Here is a 26,184-nt window from a genome sequence, read left to right as displayed (position 1 = left end):
TAAGTGCTGATGATGGCCTTTGAATTTAAACAGCAACAACTACTGACTGAAGTAAATCTTAGCATATTAATGAAGGCAAAGCAAAAGCAGTTACGAAAATGGTAACTTTTAACCATGGTACTATACAGAAAGTGCTATATACACACACGTGCAGACACACACCATATACTATTTGAACATTACTATATATATATATATATATATATATATATATATATATATATATATATATAGTTATAGTATTTCAGAAGTGTAACAGTGCTAGATAGTTGAAAGAAACCTTTCTTTGTCATACTATGTTATTTAATTTGACTTGCTGCTGCATTTTTGTATGCAGGCATTATTTCTTTCAGAAAATTATAGTTAAATTGGGTGGAAGTTTACCATTTATTAATGCTCCTGTAGTTATTCAGGCAGACGTGTATCTTGTTGTTCCATCTGGGACATGATAATCCTGGAAATTTTGAGCAGCAGTGAAGATGCATCAAGCCACACTCATGAGAAGATTAAATGTATTGATTGTTTTTGTGGGTGTGTGTGTGGTACTTTATACAGTAAATATACTACACATAGAACTGCTTCCTTAGACTATATATTCACTGTCAACCAGTGCAACGTATTACTATAGCAGCTTTGTCAGTATTAAGTAACTCTGATAAAGGTTTCATACTTCTCAAATGTCTCTGAGATTGCCTCTTATTTTTGCCCTGTACCATATCAATCAACAGCTCAAAGCCTGACTCTCTTATCCATTTCTAAACTAGAACATCATTGTGGAACAAACAGAAACTTCCGAGTTCCTGGAGACCAGACTGAGGATTTTTGCCAGTCAATAATGTCAGACATTAGAACATCTTAGGTCTCATTTTTCAGAAAATGCATGTTGATGACAAAACTTGTTTTTCAATGAAATTTAAATAAAAATGCATGTTGACACAAAAAAAGAAGTTATGTACTCACCATAACATTCCATCTGAGTAGTTATACTTCATTTTCTGCCAACTTGTGGGTATTCGGATCCACATCGTATCCGAGCCAGCAACATTTTATCAAGCATCTGCTCCAAGCTCCTCCCCTTACCCATAATCCCTCACATCTCCTATCTTCCCTCAGATCGAGTTTGCCACTAATCAAACTATTACCAACTCAATAATACTAACCTAGAACAGGTTTGGGGGAAGGAGGGAGGGACGGTTGCAGAAAAAGAAGTATAACTACTCAGATGGAATGTTATGGTGAGTACATAACTTCTTTATCTGAAGTAGTTAACTTCATTTATCTGCAACCTGTGGGACAGAGTCCCCAGCTACCAAAACTCCTGGGAGGCCCTCATGGAAGGATATTCCTGAGCACCGCACAGCCAAAGGATGCTCTCCCTCTAGAGATCAAATCCAACTTATAATGAGAAATAAATGTATGTGACCTTGCCCAGGTCGCCGCTGCACAGATATCATCCAGAGAAACCCTAGACCAAAAGGCAGCAGAAATTGCCATAGATCTGGTAGAATGAGCTTTAACAGGACCAGGTGGGGATGGCCTTTATCCCTAAAAACTTGCAGTATACATTGTGTAATCCATCTATGCTAAAGAGACCTTGGAAATGGCCTTGCCCAAAAAGGGTCTGGAAAAGGACACGAATAATTGGTCAGACTTACGGAATTGTTTAGTCCTGTGTAAATAGAAATGAAGCTGTCTATGAACATCTAGCAAATGCAGCTTATATTCACCCTTGTTCTGGAAATTTGGAAAGAACACAGGCAGATTAATCATCTGGTTAATATTAGATTCAGAAGCAACTTTCGGTAAGAAAGAAGGTTTTGTGTGAAGCGAAACCTGTCTTTATGAAAGATCAAGTAAGGGACAAAGCTTGGATCTCAGAAACCCTTCTAGCTGAGGTAATGGCCACAAGAAAAGCTGTCTTCCAGGACAGGAATTCCAACTCTACTGATGCTGCTGGTTCAAATGGAGGTGCCACCAACGCCTGTAGAACCAGGGTAAGGTCCCAAGGAGGGACGGAATTCTTAACCGGGGGACGCAAAAGAAAAGTACCTTTTAGAAAGGCCTTGCACAATCTCAAAGAGGCCAGAGCATTCAGATTTTTGCCGACATGAAAATTAGATATGGCTGCCAGTTGTATTTTCTCTGCAGAGGAACTAGCCTCTTGTTGGAAAATATAGGACAAAAACTCCAACACTGCAGGAACCGGGGCTGAGAAGCCCAAATGGAGAAGCGTTTCCATTTGCTGCGATAAACTTTCCTAGTTGAAGCTTTGTGGGATGCCACCAAAATACTTTTTACTGAAGATGATAAACCGGGAGTCCTAGCGATCAAGGGAACTGGAGCAACCAAGTCGTCAGCTTGAGGTTGTCCAGATCGAGCGGACTGATGCCCGAGGGATGGGAGATGAGATCCGGGCAGGGATCCAGAATCTGTGGAGGAGTTAGAGCATGAGACCAGAATGGGGCAATGAGGATCACTTTGCACCCCATTCGGTAAGCTTTCTGAAGAAACTACAGAATGAGAGGTAGAGGAGGATAGGCATACAGTAATCCAGGAGGCCAAGCATGGACTAGAGCGTCTCTGGGGGAGTCCCTTAGTGAGGGGATCAGAGCGAAGAACTCGCTGCACTTCATGTTAGAAGGAGATGTGAAGAGATCGTAGCAAGGGTGGCCCCACGCAAGGAAGATCTCCTCTGCTACTGACTGTTTCAGAGACCACTCGTATGGCATTAGAATAGCCCGACTATACTCACACACACCAAAAATGGATGCTCTCCCATTAGAGATCAAATCCAACTTATAATGAGAAATAAATGTATGTGACCTTGCCCAGGTCGCCGCTGCACAGATATCATTGTTGCTGTTTAAATTCAAAGGCCATCATCAGCACTTACTTTTAATTCAAAATGAAGTTATTTGTTTTTGTTTTCAGAATACTCTGATCTATTTCCCAACTTAAATGTTGAGAGAGTTTGTTCAGTCATACAGAGGAGGGTCAGTACAGCCCAGGATAGCAGTTTAGCATGCTGTTCAGAGTTGTTTTACTCACCAGTGTAGGTTGATCTAGAAAATGTTGCCTTAACTTCCAATACTCTGTCAGAGTCTCTGCAACATCTATAATCTGGACATGCATTTCTAGAGAGGTTTACTGGTCATTAACTCAGGTGTTTTGATGCTGTAGTCCATTTTTTAGCTGGGGACATGGTTGTCTATTTGACTGCTGGAAAGTTATTGTGACAATTTTTTCATGGACATTGACTGCTGACATTCTTCCTTCTATGATCATATTTCTGCTCATTTTCTGTCCGCTAAAATGTTGGAGCCACCCGGGATGTGCGTGCAATCGGAAACCGACTGTTGGAGATTGCCCACTCCCACACTCTCATGGTCTCATGGCAGAGAGGGTAAGATCTGGTCCCTCCTTGTTTGTTGATGTACCAGACAACAGACATGTTGTCTGACTGAACTGCAATCGTCCCCGGGAGAAGAACAGCGTGAAAGGATTGCAATGCTAAAAGCACTGCCCTCATCTCCAGAACATTGATATGCAATCTGGTCTTGGTCTGGGACCACGTGCCTTGGACCGTCTTTCCCAAAAAGTGCCCACCCCACCCGAGCTGGGAGGCGTCCGTGGTCACTGTGGCCTGGGCTGGGGTTGTTAAGAAGAGATGACCTGCCAAGATTTCTGGTGAATGGAGCACCAAAGAAGAGAAATCTTGCAGGTTCTGCTGATTCATATAGGGTAGTCCATGGAGAGGTCTAACCAAGACCACTGAACTGCTAGGGTCCACTGAAGCACCCTCATGTGAACGCGCACACATGGAAGAATTGAAATTGCTGCAGCCATGGAGTCTAGGGCTCGGAGAACGGCACTCACCATTGGCATCTTGGGGCTGAGGATCACTGACACATGGGCCCGTAGGTTCTGGACCCTGTCCCGAGTGAGAAAAACTTGCAACGGTAGAGTGTCCAACCGCGCCCCTATGAATTCCAAGATCTGTGTCAGGTTCAAGCAGGATTTGGAGATGCTGATGGTAATCCCCTAGATTGACTGCAAGATGCAGGAAGGAGTCTCTGGCCATGCACAGTAGATGCTTGGTGGCAGCAGCGAGGAGCCAATTGTCTAGGTAAGGAAACACCTGAATTCCCTGAACTCTCAGGTGAGCCGCTACGACTGCCATAACCTTGGTAAACACCCTGGGGGCTGTGGTGAGACCAAAGGGTAGGGCTCTGAACTGGAAATGATTGGCTCCCAGCTGGAAGCAAAGGAATCTCCTGGAGCTTCTGCAAATTTTAATGTGGTAGTAAGTGTCCTGGAGGTCTAACGAGCACATCCAGTCGCATTCTCTAAGGTAAGGTAGAATGGACTGCAAGGTGACCATCCGGAATTTCTGCTTGGCTACAGACAGGTTCAGGGTTGACAGGTCCAATATGGGTCTGAGGTCCCCCATCTTTTTTGGCACTAAAAAGAACCTGGAGTAAACGCTTGATCTGGACTGATCTAGGGGGACTGGTTCAATGGCTCGATTGTAAAGCAGCTTTGAAATTTCATGAGCTGCGGCCTCCCTTTGAGCGGGTGGAACATCTGGGAGGCCGCTTGGATTGGAAGGGTGGGGCAATGAACGGGATGGAGTATCCTCTGGATATTATTTGGAGCACCCAACGGTCCATCATAATGGACTCCCATGCCATTAGCTGCAATGGCAATCTTCCCCCGGACTGTCTCCAGAGTAGGACAGTGGGACAACCCTTCAGGGTTGCTGCGTGGATCTGTCCGAGAAGGTCTCCCTAGACCCAAAGTTCCTCGGGCCCCCTCTGCCTCTGGGGTGGCATCTGTCTTGTCCCCCTCTGCCTCTAGGGGAAGAGTTGTCCTGAGTGTCCCGGGAAAACTGAGATTTTCAGAACCACATCTTCTTCTACCCTCTCTGATTCCTAGAAAAGGATCTTTGAGGGCTAGAGAAGTGGACTCCGATGGCAGACAGAGTCTTCCCGTCCTTCTCGCTCTGGACCAGGGTGTCACGAACTGTCTTCCAAAACAGGGAGGAACCATCAAAGGGAGCATCTGTAAATGACGTCTTTAAGGGGTCCACAAATTGACAGAGTCTGAGCCAAGCGTGCTGCCTCATAGCTACGCAGGACCCAGCTGCCCCAGCCGCTCCTTCCATGGCATGGGAAAGCAGATGCATGGACGTGTTCGAAACGGATTTCAGAGTCAACATTTTCACTGAGAACAGTCGCTTGTCCTCTGGCGACAAAGACTCTGGGGGCAACACAGCGAATTCCGTGACTAGGTCTCGCTGAAGTCGAATGATGTGTGCCAAATAATTCAGCGCTCATATGGAAAATGTCGCTGAAGAAAAGACTCGCTTCCCAAAGGGATCCACAGCCCTAGACTCTTTGTCTGGTGGGTGGACCGAAGAACTATCCTGAGCCAATTCTCTCTTTGTGGCAGCTGCCACCACCCATAGCATCCACAGGGGATCCCTTGTACCAAGCCTGTCTGTCTGTGGGAGGAGAAAGGATCCTGTCTGGGCATTTGGGTATTGGCTCTATGGTGTCAGGCTCCTTCCATGCCCACATGGTAATAAGATCCACTAATGGATCTGCAGGAGGGGACACCCAGGATGTAGATGGGCCCATGCCAAAGTCCTCCAGGAATACTGACTCATCCATAGAGGGTTTTGGGGCTGACCATCCACCCCTCTGGTGGAGGATTTCCATGATGTCTCCAAAGGAGACATCCTCGGGAGGTGACCTGGGGGAACTCTCACCTTCATCCAAGTCAGTATCTTCTGTGAGGGACTCAGGGGAGTCCATGTGCCTCCTCTTACATGAATGCTTACGAGCAGCCTCCTCAGTGGGACTCTCTGAAGAGGGCTCGTAAGTCACGGGGGGGGGTTCCACGACAGGATCCACCTGGGGTCCTCTAGCACAGGCTGTGCCTGGGACAAGCTGATCGGAGTGGTGACCAAATCCAAGACAGTCTGGGTCAAGTCCGAAGTAATGGGCTGGGGTCTCAATCCCTGGGAGAGAATCCTCTCCACCACGTCGAAGGCTGAAGGAGAGCACACCTCCTTGGCAACCAACAAGGAAGAAGTTCTCCCCGGCTCTGTCATGAGGATTGGAGCTGAGGCCAAGGTAGCCAGGGTTCCGAAGGAATGGCTCGGATCCGACAAAGTCAGAGCCGAAGATATCTCTGATCCCTCGGATCTGGCACCCTGTTCTTGGCCTTGAGAGTTGCTTGGATCTGAACAAGTCTGATCCGAGGAACTCAAGGTAACAGCCAGCGTCGAGGTTGGAGGAACTGTTGGTGCTGAACCCCCAACTCTGAGGATCCCCAGATCCATAAACCCTGAAACCGCAAGTTGGATCGGGGAAGGAAAGACAGGATGGAAGAAGGGCAAAGAGGTCCCCTCTTCAGCTGGAGAGGGGCCCGGCAAGACTCCCATTTGGATTTCGGTCCAAATTAATTTCTGCATCACCCTGTCCACATCAAGCTCCGACAGACTCCGAGTCGACCTCGAGGAGGTGACTGACCCGGATCTGGCTCAGTGAGATGGCCTCGAAGAAGGCCTCTGGTCTGAGGGCACTGTCAGCTCTGGAGAAAACCTTGGGGAATGGAGCCAAGGAGAAGTGGTCCTAACAATTTCTAAGAGTAAACTGGGAAATGGCTCCCGCTCCGGGAAATGTTTGCGGTGCCTTTCCGCCCTTTTTTCTTTCTCCCTCTTGTCCTTATTCTTTGTCTTAGTCCCTGTCTCAGCAGGCTTAGAGGGAGTTTGAGTCCCAGCCTGGGGGGTTGGTCGGCTACTGGAGCCGATGTCGAGGCCGTCGTGTCTAAGGCAGAAACGGGTAGCAGGCTCTTAGCTACCAGTTTCACCTTCCTCTCTTTCAGGGTCCTGGGGTTGAACCTTGCACACACACTGCATGGTAGACTAAGGTGGGGAACGCCCAGGCAAATAACACACAGAGTGTGGCCATCAACCGGTGAAAGCTTGCGGCCACACTCTGTGCATTTTTTAAATGTTGGTTTGGCTGGTCAGCCATAATCACACTCCACTCAGCTAAACACTAAACCAACAATGCACACACACAAGGGTTGGTTAGGCCTACTCTACCTCTGAAAACACAAACTTTCTAAACTACTTTTTTTTTTTTTTTTTTAAACAAACTGACAAAACGACAAAGGGGAGGAAGGGTTGCTCACAAACACTACTCTCACACACTAAATATATGTACCAAAAATTCCACTTACTATACCCAACTTGGAGCTATAGAGACCACGATGCGTACGCATGAAGCGGCAAACGAGATCTGAGGGAAGGTAGGAGATGTGAGGGATTATGGGTAAGGGGAGGAGCTTGGAGCAGATGCTTGATAAAATGTTGCCGGCTCAGATCCGATATGGATCCGAATATCCTCAGGTTGCAGATAAATAAAGTTAACTACTTCAGATCTAGCCTTTCTATTAACTTTTTTAAAGTGAATTATAATAATACTGTTGTTCCTGAAATCTGCCTTTATCCCCCATTGTTTTAAGGTTTTATTCACATTTTTTCATCCCCAGCGGATTGAGCCCAATGGCATTTCTACCTGAATCCAATCAGCCCATTCAGTCCACAGTTGTGGGATCCAGGGATGTCTAGGCAAGCAAAATCCCTCTGGGTCCATTTGTTCCTCTCAACTTCTGAACCTTAGAATTCATAGTGGTGGTCTTTACAAAATCATAGCAGAAGGTTCTTCAGATATTAAACCCCACGTAGATAGTGATAAAGAATCTTTGTATAGGCTTCCTGCAGTAATTTATTAATTGAATATAGCCTTGGACAGGTCTGTCTTAGGGAGGAAAACCAAAGGAAAATAGTAAACTTAGGGAGAGCAAGGTAAAATCTGGGGCTGTCAATCAGAGCAGTTGGAATGGGGATAGATAATTCCCTCGTCTATGTTCCTCATGTTTCAACAGTTTTTATGATTTTTTTTTTAACCTGGCACAGCTGACTGCAAAAAGTATTTTGTCTAGATCCCAGGAAGTTGTATTCCACATTAATCAGCCCTATTATCAAACAGAACTCCCCTTTTGGGATGCATCTTACTAGGCATGTAAAGCAACTGAAAAGAAACCAGAGGATTCCGAACTGAAAAAAATCACAGATTTAAAAAACAGAACTACTAGGAGACACTGGAAGTATGGTCCCTTTATTCAGTGTCCTCAACACTTCTTGGGGGAAATCTATGCCTTGCCTTTCAAACCACAGATCAAAACCTGCTTCAGCAAATAACCAAAACACAGTGGAGAGATAAGATTCATCACACAGCAATTATGCCATCTCTGTATCAAATTTCCACTCTAAATAAAGCAATGCAACAAACTGTCTTTCTTCAGTAAGGAGTTAGACAACTGGATGGGTATCCACAAAGTCACCCCGATTTGTTAGGCCTGTTGCACCTTGAAAAAAAGAGGAAAGGTCTTGGTGGGTGGAATACTAGGGAGTTACCTTGTATTTTCTATGAGAGGTATGGTCCTACCAGATCAATTAACAGATCCAGGCTTGACTTTTTATCCATTTCTAGACTATGACATCACTGTGGAACAAACAGAAACAGATCAAAGAAGAATACAGCCTCCTCCGTATGTGTTTGGGGGAAGAGGAATGTAAGGTTAAATTAAACATAACTATATACTTTTTTTAATGTTTTTACTGAACATTAGTGTGAAGGGAAGAATTATAAGGGGTCTGGACAGCAGACTTAATAATTGGGAACAATGAAAACATCTTTGTTATGTGTGGTCAGTTACCCATACATGTTAGCTAACATCTGCATGACAGCTGTAATTCTTTGCATGGTTACCAACAAACAAAAGTATAAGATTCTGATTAACGTTTTAGAATTCTCTGTAAAATGTATCATAAGACATGTGGATGCATAGTTTACTGCACTTTCCCACAATAAAAAAATTTTCCTACACAAAGTTCAAGAGTAATGGCAGATGAAACATGAAACTTTCCAAGAAGATGAACTGCTCCTCAGTTCCTATGATTAGTACTTTGTCAAAGTGTAGCCAAGGGGTTCTGCTGATGAGTTGCACAGTCCTGCTGTTAGAAACCTTCTATCACACGCTTACTATAAGCTACACAAGATATGTGCAGGATGTCTGGGAAAAATGTCCACAGCAATGCATTTATTTACCAGTTCACACCAATTAAAGACCTGGCCATTACTTTCACCGTTTCAGTTTGCCAATATTAAGATATGCATAAGTGACAAGCTGTATTACATCAATTTGCAGTCAGAAATAGACAGTTAACTTATCTAGTCCACTCCTTCTGTGAATTTAACATTGTGCGTCACTCACTTATTTCTTTAGATACATCTTTGTTTTCTTTATTTATCTACAAACACCTCTCTGTGGCTCCTCTTTTTGCCTAGTACACCTAAATGTTTACCTGTATTTACTTAGGTGCACTGCCTTGTTTCCACCATTTGTCAAGTTTTATCTTTCTGTTTCCCCTAGTCTAGGTATAGCTAGCTCCCTGTTCATATTTGTTTGCCAAATAATACCTGTGCTTACATCTATATCTGCAGGCACACCACCAGGTTCTTCCCCATTTTCTTACATACACTGCCCTATACTTCATTTTGTCTAGGTAACTGCCAAGTTCTCTTTTTTTTTAAATCTGGGTACATCACAATGTTCCATTCTATTGTTTATGTGTATACCCTTCCTTTGCATGTTTATCAAGGTATCTTCCTTTCTATAAGAACTACAGTGGCATTGAGGATGGGGACTTAAAGTAGGCTTTGAATAGTTTTTACAAGCAGTCAAGTAGGCCTTAATTATTTTTTACAAACAGTGGCAAGCTTTTGGAAACTGAAAAGTGTTTTTCAGCCTGCAATACTTGACTCTATCAGATCAAGAAATTAGGCTCTTCCCTCTGTGCAACCTGGATGGTACTTTAACTAGTCATAAGCTTTCAATAAATGCAAGGGTCCCTTTCTAGCTGCAAAATTCCACTCCAACAGAACAAGAAGATAACCCCCCCCCCCCTCTAAGCCAGAATGAAGGGATCACTGAACAAGGTACAACTGCTTGGACAACTTGTTAGGTGTCCAGACAGCCAGATGCCTACATGGTTCAAGTATACAGTCTCTTCTCAGAATTCATTTTTCTACTGTATAGCGTTGCCTTTCACTACTTAAAATTTTTTTGTTTTATTTTTATTCTGGACTTTGCTCAAACAGCTCTTCATCTTTACAAGCTGCACAGGTTTTCAGGTTTTTGATGCAGTCACTTCAGTTATCCACTGGGTCTGAACCCTGCTCTTGAGTACTGCCTAGTAGAGGTTTACTCCTTCAGGCAAGATAAGCCTCACAGCAAGAGCCTAGACTGACCCCAAGATTACCTACAAGACTTTTGCATTCTGCACTGTTTACAAATCATAAAGGGAGAGCAGTAACTCCAAGTTCTCCTCCAGTGCTTGAGGCCACACCTTCAACATTCTCAATTAAAATATTTTCTAGGGGTGGTTTTGCCTTATTCTGCTTTCAGACACACTGTGGGTAGAAAGGCTATTCCTCAACATGTAGCCACTTGAAGGGTTAGTCCCACTGAGAATGCACTAGAATATTTGAGTGATTCAGTACAGCAAAAGAAAATGATGATAAACATAGGGAAGACCACGTGTATGCCCCCTTTGGATCAAATAAATATTACACATACATCTGAACGCATCCCCAGACCCACTTACCAAAATGTTTATTACCTTTACAGATAGTGCTCCTGATCTCATTTCGTCTACCTAATATACCCATAAAACTTAATACAAACACATTCAGACAGAGATTGTAACAATAATGAAACACAAAATAGCCTACCTGCCATCACTCCCTCATTCTCACATCATACACTAATATGCACTCAGAAATCAAGCCATCACTAATACATGGCAAACTTCAATTACTACTGTTCTCACATTTAACCCTGTTACTGCTAGCCTATCTCTGTTGTATTATCTCCATAGTACAACAGAAGGATAGGTTGTGTTACACAAAGTCTTTATGATATGGCAAATCAAACCCCGTAAGAATTTGAGATAGTACAGAATAAAGAGATCACAAGAGGAACAAGTAAATTAATAAAAAAAGAATGTACAAAATAGAGTAACACAAGACAGTATTCTAACAAATTATCAGATTATCTGTAAACAAGTTAACACCGCTGTAAAAATGAATATTAAAGATTCTGAGAACAATTTACAGAAAAACTACGAAGACAACATAAAATTCTTTGATAGGTACAAAGCTGACAGTAAGGCAAGCAGATCACGTATACTTCATTTGCAGAGGTTAACAAGAATTGTTATACCCAGGATGAGAAAATTACTCTGAGTCCCACTTTCTAAGTGTCTAGGGCCAAGACAAAAGTATATTAAATAGGTATAAAACCTTGGTCTTTAATTATAGTAAGGAATCTGAATTAAACTGTGATAGGACAGTCTAGACAACTTGATAAATAACATAAACACCCACAAAGGTGGTGGTGGTGTAGACTCTAAGTAATCATGATATTAAGACCCTACAATTCTCCCTAACAGTACTCTTGAAAATTATTGTTCACCTTCCACCATTCAATCTCATCCACTGAAAGACTGCTGGAACATACACCGTGGTATATAAAACTGGCACACATTAACACCTGCAGTATCTGCAATGAATTGTTATTGCTGCAAAGGTGTGTCTTTCACAACAACCCTGTTACTCTGCCTAGCATGAAAACAGTCTAAAATCAGATAAAACTAAAAATGAAATTCTGTCCTCAAGATTCAACATGCTTACAGAAGACAAGATGATGCAGCCAGTATTCCCAAGGACTCTGCACAGTAAACCCTCCCACCTGTCCAGCTCTCACACTCAAACATAAAATCTGAATACCAAATATCCCATAAATTTCCCGCTTCCAGTAGGATACCACTTAGAAGCATGTTTAAAATACAGAGAGCAACAAAAATGATGGAAAAATATAACAACATTATCAAAGAGACAGTATAAAATTTGTAGACTGTAATAGACTGTTTTAGAACATTAAGTGCCTGTCATTCAGTTGACAAAACTTGTATCGAAGGCTGAGCAAAAAGACATAAATTAGCAAAACATCTATTGCCAAAAGTGATATTTTTTATTTTCTCCACTGTTGTGCGACCTCAGAGTAGGTATATTTAAGTATGGGGGGCTTGCCCACTGCAAAAAAAGAAAAAAAAATTATCTCCAAAGTTTAAAGAAAGTCATTTCACTTTTTTTTAAACACGTTTATTGAATTATCATTTGTGACATAGGCAAATTTACATTTATATAAAAGCAATGAAACTGTATTAACAAGTTCATGTTTACAAACATTATACTTCACATATTTTGCTATACATCATATAACCTAAGCAATATTACATAAATTATTCAATTCCTGCCTTTTTTAAGCAAGAAACATCTTTATTAAACCATCACTTATGACATAGGCAATCATACATTTATATAAATGAAAACAAGTCACAACCAACACAATCCTTGCAAGCATTTTACATCACAAAGCATACTGACACACTTCCACTTACAAACATTATACATTACTTACAAAATTCCTAAATCTTCCAGATTTTGTTGCAAATTTGTGAGATATACATACATCTTCCCAATGTTTCTTTGTGAATTGCTTATCCAATCTCTCTTCCCAATCCTTTCTAACCTTCTCTGGTTGACTCATAGTTATCATGCAATATTTTATATGCTCTACTAGTTATTCTGTTTTTTTAACAGCAGCTTCTGTTCTATATTCTACTAAAAACTATACCAGTGCTGGTCTTTCGTTTAGGACCCTCCTATTTCTTTCTCTTTGCCTATACTCTGATATTAATCCTTGATAGGGAAGGCAATGTCTAACCTGCAGTCCAAATAAATTCTTTGCATCTTCCCATTCTATCAACTTTCCCTCTGTAGTAATTTGCTCCCAATACTTGGTTCCTTTGCCAGTTTTCTCCAATAAATTCCAGCCCCCCTCTTACCTACTGTCAATATTCCTAACTGCAGTCATCCTTATTGGCAGAATCATCTTTCTCCTGTTCCTGAGTTGGCTGAGTTTTTAGGATACTTTCTGCTACTTTATGGATCTAATATTCTGTATGATTATTGTTATTCTCCTTAAAGGCTTGGATCCAAAATCCTAGTCTCTCCTTGTTTCTTGAGTTCCCACCTGTTTCATCATCATCCCTTTCTACTCTGAATGATAGTTTTCTGCTTGTGCTATGTAAAAGAGCCTTAACTGTTTAGATCTGAAATACCCCTTCAAATCAGATAATCCCAATCTGCTCTGCTCTACTGGAAAAATCAGCTTATCCCACTTGAGACTTGTCATCTTCCCCTTCCAGATAAAGTCCTTCAGCTCTTTATTAATTGCTATCCACAACTTCTCTGGCTTATAAAAATATGCCTGACCTGTGTATAAGACTAATGGGACTAAAAATATTTTAACTGCTTGTATCTTACTATCCATAACCATATAACAAAGCTTCCATTTTCTCAGTTTTTGTATTATCTTTTGTTTAGTCTCTTCCCACATATCCTTAGCTGCCACACCAGAACCATTTTTAACCCATACTCCTAAATACTTCATTTTATCGTGTCCCCATAAATATGGATATTGCTGAACCAATTCATATGTGGGTACAAAATTTACTGCTATTGCCTTTGTTTTAGCTTCACTAATTTTGTATCCTGAAAAGATCTGAAACCGTCTCAAAATGTTCCACAACACTATAATACCTCTTTCTGGTTTTGTCAAGTATAAAATAATATCATCTGCAAATAAAGCCAGCTTTTCTTGACTAGCATAAAATTATATCCTTGAATTTCTTAGTTCCTTATTTTTTTTTTGCCAGTGGCTCTAAATACAGCACAAATAACAAAGGGGAAAGAAGACACCCATGACTGGTTCCTCTGTTCAAGCAGAAATTATCAGAGAGGACCCCACTAATTTTAATTTTCACCTCTGATCCCTCATATATCCTCCTAATCAACCTTATATTTTTTTCAGGAAATGTAAATGCTTCCATTGCCCTGCTCATAAAGTCCCAGCTTACTCTGTCAAATGCTTTCTCTGCATCAAGACCCACCAATGACAATGGCATTTTCTTACATTCTGTTTCCCTCTGGATCATCAGTGTTCTGTTAATGTTGTCAAATGTTAGCCTCCCCTACACAAAACCACACTGATCCATATTTATCGAAGTTGGCATTACATTTTCCATTCTTTTAGGCACTATACATGTGACGTCCTCTCTACCTAGGGCCAGTAATTAAGGAGCCTCAATCCTCACCACTGACACCAGTGAGAGATGGTCACTAAAAACAGGAATGAATTTCTACAGTATTTTCAGAAGCAGCTCTCTGCATCAAGCACAATTTCCTCCCAGACCACACAGGAAACAAGCCCCAGACCTGGGACTGGACTCTCTGTCTCTCCAGATCCAAAACAAGACTCACTTTGGAGCACTGTGTTCCAGTTCCAAGTAGCTGACACACCCACACCTGGGTATTTGATTTTCACACATACACACACACACACACACACACACACACACACACACACACACACACACACACACACGCACACATACACACACACACACACAGTTCTGGGAAAGCCTGGTACAGATTTATTAGCTGTACCCCTTCTGCCCAGACTATATGATAACCACGCTGCCACCAGTCAACCACACTCAGGCATTTATAAGGGTATCCAATTATTCTGAGTAAAATCAATACTTTGGTAGAGTGTAACCAAAGAAGCAAGGCTTTTCAGTGTGGCCATGACTTTACTAAAATAAGCACAAATAATATCAAGATGTTAAAAGTATTCTCTAAAACACCAGCCACAATGAAAGGTATACAAATATGTAATAGTAAATAATAAAATAGAAAACATGAGAATACTAAAAATCCAAGTACAATAAACACCAGAGTTTCAATCACAGGGAAATAACAACAACACAGCTGGACAGATTCAAACAGATGCAGAAAAACAATACTTAACTAATCTGACTGTGTTTCCTGACTGTGTAAAGAATAACTCTTCCCTAGCTAACTTAGTTAATACAGAAAGGCAAGGCTAGATGCTGAGATGCTTACTTCCACAAGGCAAGGCGATAAGCTTCTAACACTGAATTGAACTCAATTAACTGACTGTGATAACTGTCACAGATCTTTTATACCAGGTTCCAAAGACAACAAAACAAACTGCTGTGAGAGTTCCATCATCTCAGTGCTAATTATAGAATGATATCGCATTTGATCAATTGACTCTGGTACAATACACAATCAGAGCTTTGCTAAGATCTGTTGCAGTAAATGAAAGCTATAGAACAATTTCAAAAACTTCTACTCTTCCTTTCCATAATTCTTTGTTTAAACATAAACATTTAATCAGTTATAATAACACTGTTGATACATTTTAACACAAACATCTGTACAAGTCAATGTGATAATCAAATGGCACAAAATTATTTACAAAACTTCAGCTATGTTGGCATATGTTGCACATGCACTGCCCCATTCTCCCTGTCACAGATGGCAATATCTCACATTACATCTCTCCCCCACTTTGAAGACTCAAGCTAGTTTTTCAAGTGACCCTGAAAAAATGTTGCTTGAGAAAAATGGAACTGTCTGGGAACACATTAACCCATACCCTGTTTTGAGAGTCCATCTGCCCTGGCATTGCTGACCCCACTACAGTGTTGTACTGTCATGTGATATGCCTGCAACCCTAGTCTCCACCTTAATAACTTGGCATTTTGTTGGCTGACTCCATGTAGCCATGTTAAGGGATTACAGTCTGTAACCACAGTGAATTTCCTTCCATAAAGATAAGGCTGAAGTTTCTACAGTGCCCATACTATGGCAAGACATTCTTTTTCTACAGCTGCATAACATTACTCCCTGGGTTGGACTCTACAACTGAGACATATAACTGGGTGCTCTTTTCCCTCAGAAGAAACTTGACTGAGTACAGCCCCCATCCCATGGTTTGAACCATCCACCTGCACAACAAATTATTTGCTGTAATCTGGACTGGCTAACACAGGGGGTCCTCCCAAAGCCCCTTTAAGCTTTTGGAATGTCTGCTCGCAGGCTGGAGTCCATAATACCTTATTTGGCCTGTTTTTCCTTCTCAAATCTTTGAGGGGAGCAGCTATTATACTATAATTGGGAACAAACTTTCAATAGTGCCCTGCTGTCCCAAGAATACCCTCACCTGATTTTTGGTAACAAGGGCAGGTCATGCCTGAATACCTTCCACTTTGGCAGGTTCTGACCTAATCTTACCACTCCCCACTCTATTTTCCAAGTAAGAGACCTCTGCCATACCCACCTGACACTGAGCTTAATGGTCAATCCTGCCCTTTGCAGTCTGCCCAGGACTTCCCTGACATGCTGAGGCTTCATCAAGTAAACATAGTACAATTTGTGCCCTTGCCTCCAGCCTAGCAGGTTTACCAAGTAATTAACATTACTGACCTTCCTTACCACTTCGAAGGGTCCCTCCCAATCTTCCTGCAGCTTATTGTGTCTGACAGAAATTATCAAAATAACCTGCTGTCCCACAGCATACTCTCTGGCTTGAGCATTCCTGTCATATCAGACCTTTTTCCGCTGCTTGGCTCCTGCCAAATGCTCCTAGGCCAAGCCTTTGAGCTCCCTAAGCCTTGTCCTGAGGTTTAGAATATATACCACAACAGACTCTTTGTGGGATTCACACTCACTCTCCTACTCATCACAAATCAGATCTAAAGGCCCTCTCACCCTATGCCCATACAGCAACTGAAATTGTGAAAAAACTGTGGATTCCTGAGGTACCCCCCTGTATGCAAACATCAGATGGGGCAAATATTTGTGTCCCACTCTCCTTTAAACTGGTCTGTAAATGCCCGTAGCATAGTCTTTAGTGTAGAGTTTAACCTTTCCACAAGACCATTAGTCTGGGGGTGGTCTTTAGGTGCTTCACCCCAAAATGTTTCCACAGACAAGCCAGCAGGTCTGATATGAAACTGGCACCTCTGTCAGTTGGTATTTCTCTCAGGAAATGTACCTTGCTGAAAATCTGTAACAAAGCATTTGCCACCTTCTCTGCCTCGATGAAGGACAGAGCCACCGCCTCAAGGCATTTAGTAGCATAACCTACTACCACCAGGATATACTTCTTCTCCTCTGTGAAACTTGGAGTACTCAGAGTCCCCACAATATTCATACCTACCCTCTGAAAGGGCTCCTCAATCACAGGTAAAGGCATCAAAGGAGCTTTGACCTTGTCCCCTGCCTTGCCTACCTTTTGGCACTGCTTACTGGTCCTGCAGTATCCTGTTACATCCTTTGCAATCCCAGGCCAATAAAAGTTCTGCATAACACATCTCTTGGTACAGTTTATGGCCATCTGACATGCAAAAGGAATGTCATGGGCTATGGCTAGAAGTGGCAGATGGCAGGCTTTGGGCACTACCAACTGCTGTATTACCTCACCCTTTAGCCCTCCCTCATGTGTCCACTCTCTATACAGTAACCCTTTGTGCCAGTATACAGACTTCCCTTTTCCTTGAGCATGAGGTCCCTCCTTAGCTACCTCCCTCAGGTTTCTTAGGATAGGGTCCAAAAGCTGAGCCTGTCTCAACTCCACTTTTGTGACCCCTCCCAGCTCCCCTTCCAGAGGAAGCCTAGTATCGTCTGAGAGAGTGGTGCCTCCCTGTCAGCCTGGGTACTACCACTTATCTCTGTCCTTGCAGTCACCCTGTCCACAGGAACATCAGTACCTACCAGCAGCTGTGGTTCACTTTCAGGCTCACTGCTACAAGGTAGCTCCTTCTCTGAAATAGCCACATCATCAGGCCCAGCTTCAGGTGTGGGGTCTGTCTGGGTCTCCTCCAGGCTACCAGACCTACATGCCTGTCTCCAAGTCTGACTGTATGTAACTGTATGCACACAAGGCACTGCATTATCAAAATCATTCCCTATCAAGACATCTGCATGAATATCCTCAAACACAGCTATCTGCTTGTTTTCTTTTCCACCCTCCCAGTCAAGGTGAACCCTGGCCAAAGGTATTTGGAACGGGATCCTTCCTAAAATTCTGATTGGAGTGGACTCCCCAAGCAAGTACTGCTCCTCTTTAACCACTGCAGGTTTCACAATAGTTACTTCAGAGGCTGTGTATCTCATAGCAGTGGCATGTCTTTCATTTACTAAGGTAGGATACAAACTCTGGTGACAGTTTGGTACACCTGTTGTCTCCAGGCAACTTACTACTGGCACGCTGTTATTCCCACTTGCTGGTTCCCTCACCTTTTGTTCCCCACCTTGCTTCAGTGGTCATTTGTATGCTACATGGCCCCTCTGGTTAGCTTTAAAATATCTAACCCCTGGTCCTGGCCATGTACCGGAAGTAGTGGCTTCCCACGTTACTGGTAGACTCTGTTGGGGGTGATTTAGGCTGCCCACCACAGGTTCCCTTATATCCACATGCAGTACTGCATATCCCCTTCTTGTGCAGTGATGCCCTAAGTTGAGATTCCCTTTTCTCCACCGTCCATCTGCAGAGTTATACTCCTGGTCTGCCAACCAGCTTCTCATGTCCTCAAGCAAAGTAGTAAGGGCTTGTTCCCTCAACAAAAGATCTGCCAGTCTTTCAAAAGTGGTGACCTGACACTCACTCACCCACCTATGAAAACATGTTTAACTCAGCAATATAATCATTTACACTTTCATCTGCTTTGTGCCTATGCTCATAAAACTTTTTTTTTGTAAGCTTCAGGTATTAACCTATAACAGTTCAATAAACTCTTTCATAGTTTAAACAATCAGTATCAGACAATTTAGAAACAGCAGTTACAGCTTTGCCATGGAGTAAAAGGATCAGGAACTATACCCAAAGCTCTTGGTTAACATTATACTGTTGACATACTCTTTCAAATATATGAACAAAACTATCAAAGTCATCCTCCTCTGCAAATTGTGGAAGAAATTTACTGACCTTTATTGCTTCTGGGGTCCAGATATTCCCTTCCCCATTACCTCCATAACCCTGATGAAGGGTCAGCATTTCTCTCTCATGCTGATTCTGCTTCTCCTTTTCTTCAGCCTCCAAATGCTGCAATCTCTCCTTGGTATCCAAGCGTTTGGTCTGAAGTTCATGCTGACACTCCTTCTCCTTTTCTTCAGTCTCCCAACACTGCAGTCTCTCTTCAGTCTCCAAATGTTTGGCCTCCAATTCAGACAGATTTCTAAGTCCTCTGAGGAAAAGGTGAACTGTCCTATTTCTGAAGGCTGTACATCTCCATCACCAGACTGATTGTCCTCCAGACCACTGGTCTGTGCTGCAGCTGCGATTAAAGCTGAAATAATTTCCTCTTTAGTCCAGTTAGCATGTACCAGTCCTTTGGCTTTGCACACCTTGGCCAACTGGTTCTTTGTCAGCATACCATAATCCTCTGCTGACATCTTTGCCTGCTTTCCCTGACTAAACTAAACTAACAAAAATGAATAAAACTGTTGTGAAAATGAAACTCTGAATGTTTACCTTGTGGCTGTTATGAGTACACACAACTTCAGTGACAACTGCTCTCAGGTTACTGAAGTTCAATTAAGACCCCACCACTCTGCCACCAATATGTGATGTCCTCTCTACCCTGGGCCAGTAATCAAGGAGCTTCAAACCTCAACAATAACATCAGTGTGATATGGTCACTAAAGACAGGAATGAATTTACACAGTATTTTCAGATGTAGCTCTCTGCATCAAGCACAATTTCCTCCAAGAGCAAACAGGGAACATGCTCCACACATGGGCCTGGACTCTCTCTCTCTCTCCAGATCCAAAACAAGACTCACTTAGGAGCAGTGTGCCCCAGTTTCAAGTAGATGACCAACTCACAGCTGGATATTTGATTTTCATACACACGTACACTCCCGGGAAAGGCTGGTACAGATTTACTAGCTGTACCCCTTCGGCACAGGCTATAAGGTAACCACGCTGCCACCAGTCAACCACTCTCAGGCTCTTACAAGGGTATCCAATTATACTATTTATTTTATTTATTTATTTATTTATTTATATTTGTTGACCGGGACTAAATCAATACTAATACTAATATAAATGGTAGAGTGTAACCAAAGCAGCAAGGTTTTTAAGAGTGTCCACTGCACAACTAAAATAAGCACAAGTGCTCTCAAGATGTTAAAAGTATTCTCTAAAAGACCAGCCACAATAAGAGGTATAAAATATTTAATAATAAATACGAAAGCATGAGAATACTAAATATTTAAGTACAACAAACAGCAGAGTTTCAATCACAGGAGAAATAAAAATAGCACAGTTGGACAGATTCAAACAGATGCAGGAAAAAACAATACTTAACTAATCTCACCTGTGTTTCCTGACTGTCTAAAAAATAACTGTTATCTAGCTAACTTAATTAATACAGCAAGGCAAGATTAGATGCGGAGATACTTACTTCCACAAGGCAAGGTGATGAGCTTCTAAGTAACACTAAACTGAACTCAACTGACTGTGATAACTGTCATAGATCTTTTATAACAGGTTCCAAAGACAACAAAACAGAACAAACTGCTGTTTGAGTTCCATCCTCTCAGTGCTGGTTATAGAATGACATCACATTTGATCACCTTACCCTGCTACAATACACACTCCGAGCTCTGCTAAGATCTGTTGAAGTATCTGAAAGCTATAGAACAATTTCAAAAATGTCTACTCTTCCCTTCCAGAATTCTTTTTTTAAACATAACAATTAATCAATTATAAGAACACTGTTGATACATTTTTTTTAACACAAGCATCTGTACAAGTCAGTGTGATAGTCAAATGACACAAAATTATTTACAAAACTCCGGCTAACTATACTGGCATATGTTACACACTGCCCTATTGTCCATGGTACAGATGGTAATACTTCACATCATCATAATATGTACGAACACTTAATAATCATGGTTTGGTATTGAAATGGTACTGTATGAAACTGGATCTGATGGATCTTTACCTTCTTTAGGTATTACAGCTACCACTGCTTTCTTCCAGGATATTGGTACTTCTCCTTGTCTTAAATACTGTTAAACAAAATCTTCCAGATCTTTACCTTAGCTTCCCATCTTCCACAGGAATACCACCTATTCCTGGGGACTTTCCTGTACATTGGTTATATATCACAATTTTTATCTCGTCTCCTCCTATCCTAATCATTAGTAACTGAGCCTCATCTACCTCTAACCATGGCATATTTAATTCTTCCACAAACATTTCTATTTGTATCTTTCCTTGATTTCCTTATTTCTCTGCTTTATACAGACTTCTATAAGATTTCCAAAATATTTCCAATACCTCTACAGGATTTCTTGTTGCCTTCCTTGTTATATGCTCCCTAAGATTATTGGTGACAGCCCTTTCTACTTCCTGTTGCCTGAGTCTTTGTGCTAAAAGTTTTTGTACTCTAGTGTTACTATCAAAAAACATTTGCTTGACAGCAGTCTTTCTAAACTCATGTACATTATCGAGATAATCCATTATTTTCTGCTTAGCATTCTGCAGTTGATCCTCTTCTTGTTCTGTGAGATTCCCTCTATTCTGCAATACTTTAACAATTGTCAGTCCCTCAAAATAATTCTCGTTACTTCTTAACCATTAGCTCCCTTTCTTTTATTTCCACCCTATTTTTAAATTCAACCTTAATTTTATCCCACTCCCTAGCTATATTTTCAAAAGTAATTTCCATCCTCTCGAATAGCTCTTGAATAATCCCACAACCCATTCTTTAGATTCCTCTCTTTTCAAAAGATAGGTGGGAAAGCGCCAGTGTCTCCTTTTTATTTCATTACCCTGTGTTTTTATTTTAGTTATTATTGGTGCATGATCTGAAATAGTTATTGGGTACGTATCAAGACCTTCAACTAAATGCACATGTTCCTGTCAAATGTAAATTCTGTCTAGTCTAGGCCAGTTTTTATAACTTGGGAATAATATGTAAATTTGTGTTCACTGCTTGTATTTTAGTATCCATACCCATAATCAAGAGCTAACAGTTTCTCGAGTTTGGAATTATCTTTTGCTTAGTTTCTTCCCACATATACTTAGTTGTCACAGCAGAATTCTTTTAAATCCATTCACCTAAATACTTCCTCTATCATATCCCATAAGTATGGGTACTCCTGAATTGATTAATGCATGGGCACATAGTTTACCACTACAGTCTTTGTTTTATCTGCATTTATTTCATATCCCAAAAAAAACAGAAATGGTCTCAGAATCATCCACAATATGGAAATGTCTATTCTGGATTTAACAAGCACAAAATATCATTTGTAAATAACTCAAACTTTTCTTGATTACTATACCAGCTATATCACTGAATTTGTGAGTCCCTCAATTTCCTTTCCCATTGGCCCTAAATACAAAATGAGTAACAAAGAGAAAGTAGACATTCCAGTCTGGTGCCATTGCTTGAACAAAGCTTGCCAGAGAGGAAACCACCTTCCTTAGTTTTTGCCTCCAGTCCTTAACACATCCTCCTTAATAATCATATTATTCTATCAGCAATGAAATACCATCATTGCTCTACTTGTAAAATCTCATCTGATTCTATCAAATGCTTTCTCTGCATCATGACCCACCAACAGCAGTAGTATTTTGTTGCAGTCTGCTTCCCTCTGGATCACTACTGTTCTATTAATGATGTCAAATGTTTGCCTTCCCACCTCAAATCTGCTGATCTACATCTAACAAGTTTGTCAACACATTTGCCATTCTCTTAGCTAATATAAGCATAACCACTCTATAACCATGGTTTAAAATTGGAGTGGATATATATATATATATATATATATATATATATATATATATATATATATATGAAGCTGAATTCTAAGGATCATTACCTTTGGGTAATACAGCCACATCAGCTTTGTACCAACATGCTGATACTACCCCAAAAAAATATTGTTATAAAGCCTTCCAGCTCTTTATTACTTACTTCCTGCCTGTCTTCCAAACCTTCACAGCTGTCAACTGTTCTTGGAGACTTTATTATTGTCTGATTATACATCACAATTTTTATCTCATTTTTTCCTATCGTAGCTATTAACTTGCCTCTAACCTTGACAGAATTTAACTTTCCATAGATATTTTGATTTGTGCCCATCCCTATGCTTTAATCAAATTTTCATAAACTGTTTGAAGCATCTCTTATTCCTCTATAGGACCTCTGATTCTTTAGCTTGCCATACCCTCCCTATATTTGGTTATACCCTTTCCATTCTGTTGCCTGCATCACACTAAAAGTTGTTGTGTTGTGGACTTCTAATCAAAAAATATTTAACAGCAGCCTTTCTAAATTCGTGTACACTATCCAACTACTACATTATTCACCCTTTGGCACTCTGCAGTGTCTCCTGTTCTTGTTCTGTGAGATTCCCCTTCTTCTGTAATGCTTTAACCGTTTCAAAATCCTTCTAAATAATTTCTATTTCTTCCTTGCCCCTATCTGTCTATTACACATGGCAACTCTTTTCAACATATATTTCACTCTTACAGCTTACATGCAAACATTAATGTCTGGCAGACTGGAAAGCTTGTCAAGTTTTGTTTAGTGTCTTCGCACATATCCTTAGCTGGCATAACAAAATAGTTTTAAAAATGTCTCTTTAACTATGGGTATATCTGAACCAATTCTAGAAGGGACACCACCATATTTGCAGTTGAATCCCACTACACAGTGTGCTGTAATGTGTATCCCATAAACACAGTACAAACAAAAAGGACTCATAAAACTATATCTTCACTTAATCATCTGTCAAGACTTCTTGTGTAGAGGAAGAATGCTTGGTATACATTTCATGGTGCAGTTATAACAACAACTGCAGCAACAGGGTCTTTTTAACAAGAGTTTGTAGGCCTGATCTGTGGAATGCCCAACTTCATTTTCTTTTTTAGAAGGCCAGGGTTGATGTGCATTACAAGTTCACTTCCTCTGCCCGCTAATGAAAAACGGAGTGATGCATCTAACTTTTATGAAAGGAATGTGTGTATGTGTGGGGGTGGGAGAAACATTAAAAGAGAGAAAAAGAAGCTGGAGTATGTACATTAGTCACACCCATATGATGTGTGTAAAAGAATGCACAGCCTTTAAATATGCTTCTTCACAATGATTTCAGAATACTTTTCTCCTGTTACAGTTCATTTTGAAAGGACAGACTGTTAATATTTCCATATAATGGCCCTGGCAAGGGTGACTGAGATGTTAAATAAATTAATAAGTTGTTAACTTTGCAATGAATGAAGACCAATTGGATGTAGCTGTTAAGCTTATATCAGCAGTTATAAATTAGCAGGCCATACCAAATATTTAGTGCTGTAGGGTAGCCAAGGTAATTTGCAATGCACTGCTGGCTACACATAGTGGACTGCAGGCAAAAGAAAATGAGACAATGGCTTTTGGTATAGTAGCAATTAAGGTGGTACAATATTTTAAACATACAGATGATGTTATACCCATCTGTGATAACACACTTAAATAGCAAAATTTGGTGAACAATATACAGCTGTAAACATGCATCTCAAATGAGTTAGTTTGATAGTTTTATACATACTGGATGATAAGATATGCAGGAGAGTACACAGGAAAAGCACAATATCACTAGTTTTTAATGATATTACTGATCTCACCCCTAACGTTTATCATATTAATTAGATCACTGATTATATGCAATTTGTTTGAAGATTTTTTTGAGCAAGTCTCAAACATTTTATAACAGGTTATGTACAAGCATTAGCAGAACGGATACGTTAGCTAAGGTCTTTTATAAACTTACCCATGGTAACTTCAAATGTTATAACAGAAATGCAGGGGCAACTGTGAATAATAATGAAAGAACATTATATATTTGTAAACACAGCAAATTATCAGGGTGCTTTTGAATATGTTATTTTTCATAACTGGTAACTTAGTACCTGCAACCAATGGTAACTTGAAATGTTAAGCCATAAAGTTAAGGTAATCTAGGATTAATAGAGCAATACTATTGTGCATTTCTAAACATACATTATTAGGAAGTCTTGAAATATATTTTTAATAACAAGTACATTACTATTTCAGATCCTATATTATAATTGTGTGGCTTCATAGCAATCAAACCAACAGCAATATTTTAAAAAATTACACACATGCAAGATAATTTATTTCATGGGCATTATTACAAAAATAATTAAGAGAGGAAAGGGTGACATTAATGTAAATTTGAAGAACCATAACTATAGTACCATACTATACAGTATGTGTCTATATAATTGAATATGTTTATAAATTAAATAAGAACTGATTTACTATTTAATAAAATGAATTATATAAGTTATAACCCATCCTTGTTCAGTATATAGTGATGGAATGAAATGCAATTTCAGCTCTTGCAGAGGAGCTCGAATTATGTGCATTATATAGTAGCTAGTCTCTGTTTCCTGGACTGATTAAGAAAAATTGTAAAGCCATTACTGTCATATGTATAAGCAGTATGTGAATGGTAGCTGGTAACCTCAAAGCAAGTGGGTGGAAGGTGCTGCATGCACTAACTGACCAAGTAGGGTTAAATGGAATAGGGCAGGGCTAAATTGCAGCAGGGTCAACTTTGAACATGCTTATAACTTTACATAAATAAATGGGCATACACTACTGTACAACATAAACAGTCTTCCAGCTGTAGACCTCGGTTACTTTGCGAGAGTTCAGCCAGCTCCAGTGACAAAGAGGGGATAAAGACTTGACTACAGCCCAAATGAGACAAATTTAATTAGCAGTTGTGTGAGGGAAGGAGGGTGGACAGGCGTGGTCATACTGGGTGGAGGAAGTATGCTGGTGTGGGTGGATCACTGATTAAAGCCCTGGTGGAGGCAAGCACTCAGAGCAATTGCCAGGCTTGAATGTGCAGGATGGTTGAGAAGTAATGTCTGCTCTAGAGTACAGAACAAACATATCCTTATAGGTTAAATGTCACTGCCCACCCAGTCTACATTAACAGGATCAGCACACTGGGGATGGGAGTAGGACAAGGTTCCATGACTGGTTCTGTCCCACTCTTATCACCTGGTGGCTCGC

At 40.8% G+C, this 26,184-nt stretch overlaps 1 long non-coding RNA gene across 1 annotated transcript in view; it reads right to left on the bottom strand.

The window, feature by feature from the left end:
- Positions 1-26,184, bottom strand: part of LOC122796598 — a 358,936-nt gene that overhangs the window by 211,672 nt on the left and 121,080 nt on the right. The window lies entirely within an intron of this gene.

This window comes from Protopterus annectens, chromosome 3.part0 (genome assembly GCF_019279795.1).
Source record: "Protopterus annectens isolate FY-2018-M chromosome 3.part0, PAN1.0, whole genome shotgun sequence".
Lineage (NCBI taxonomy): Eukaryota > Metazoa > Chordata > Ceratodontiformes > Protopteridae > Protopterus > Protopterus annectens.
This window is presented reverse-complemented; position numbering and strand designations above follow the sequence as displayed.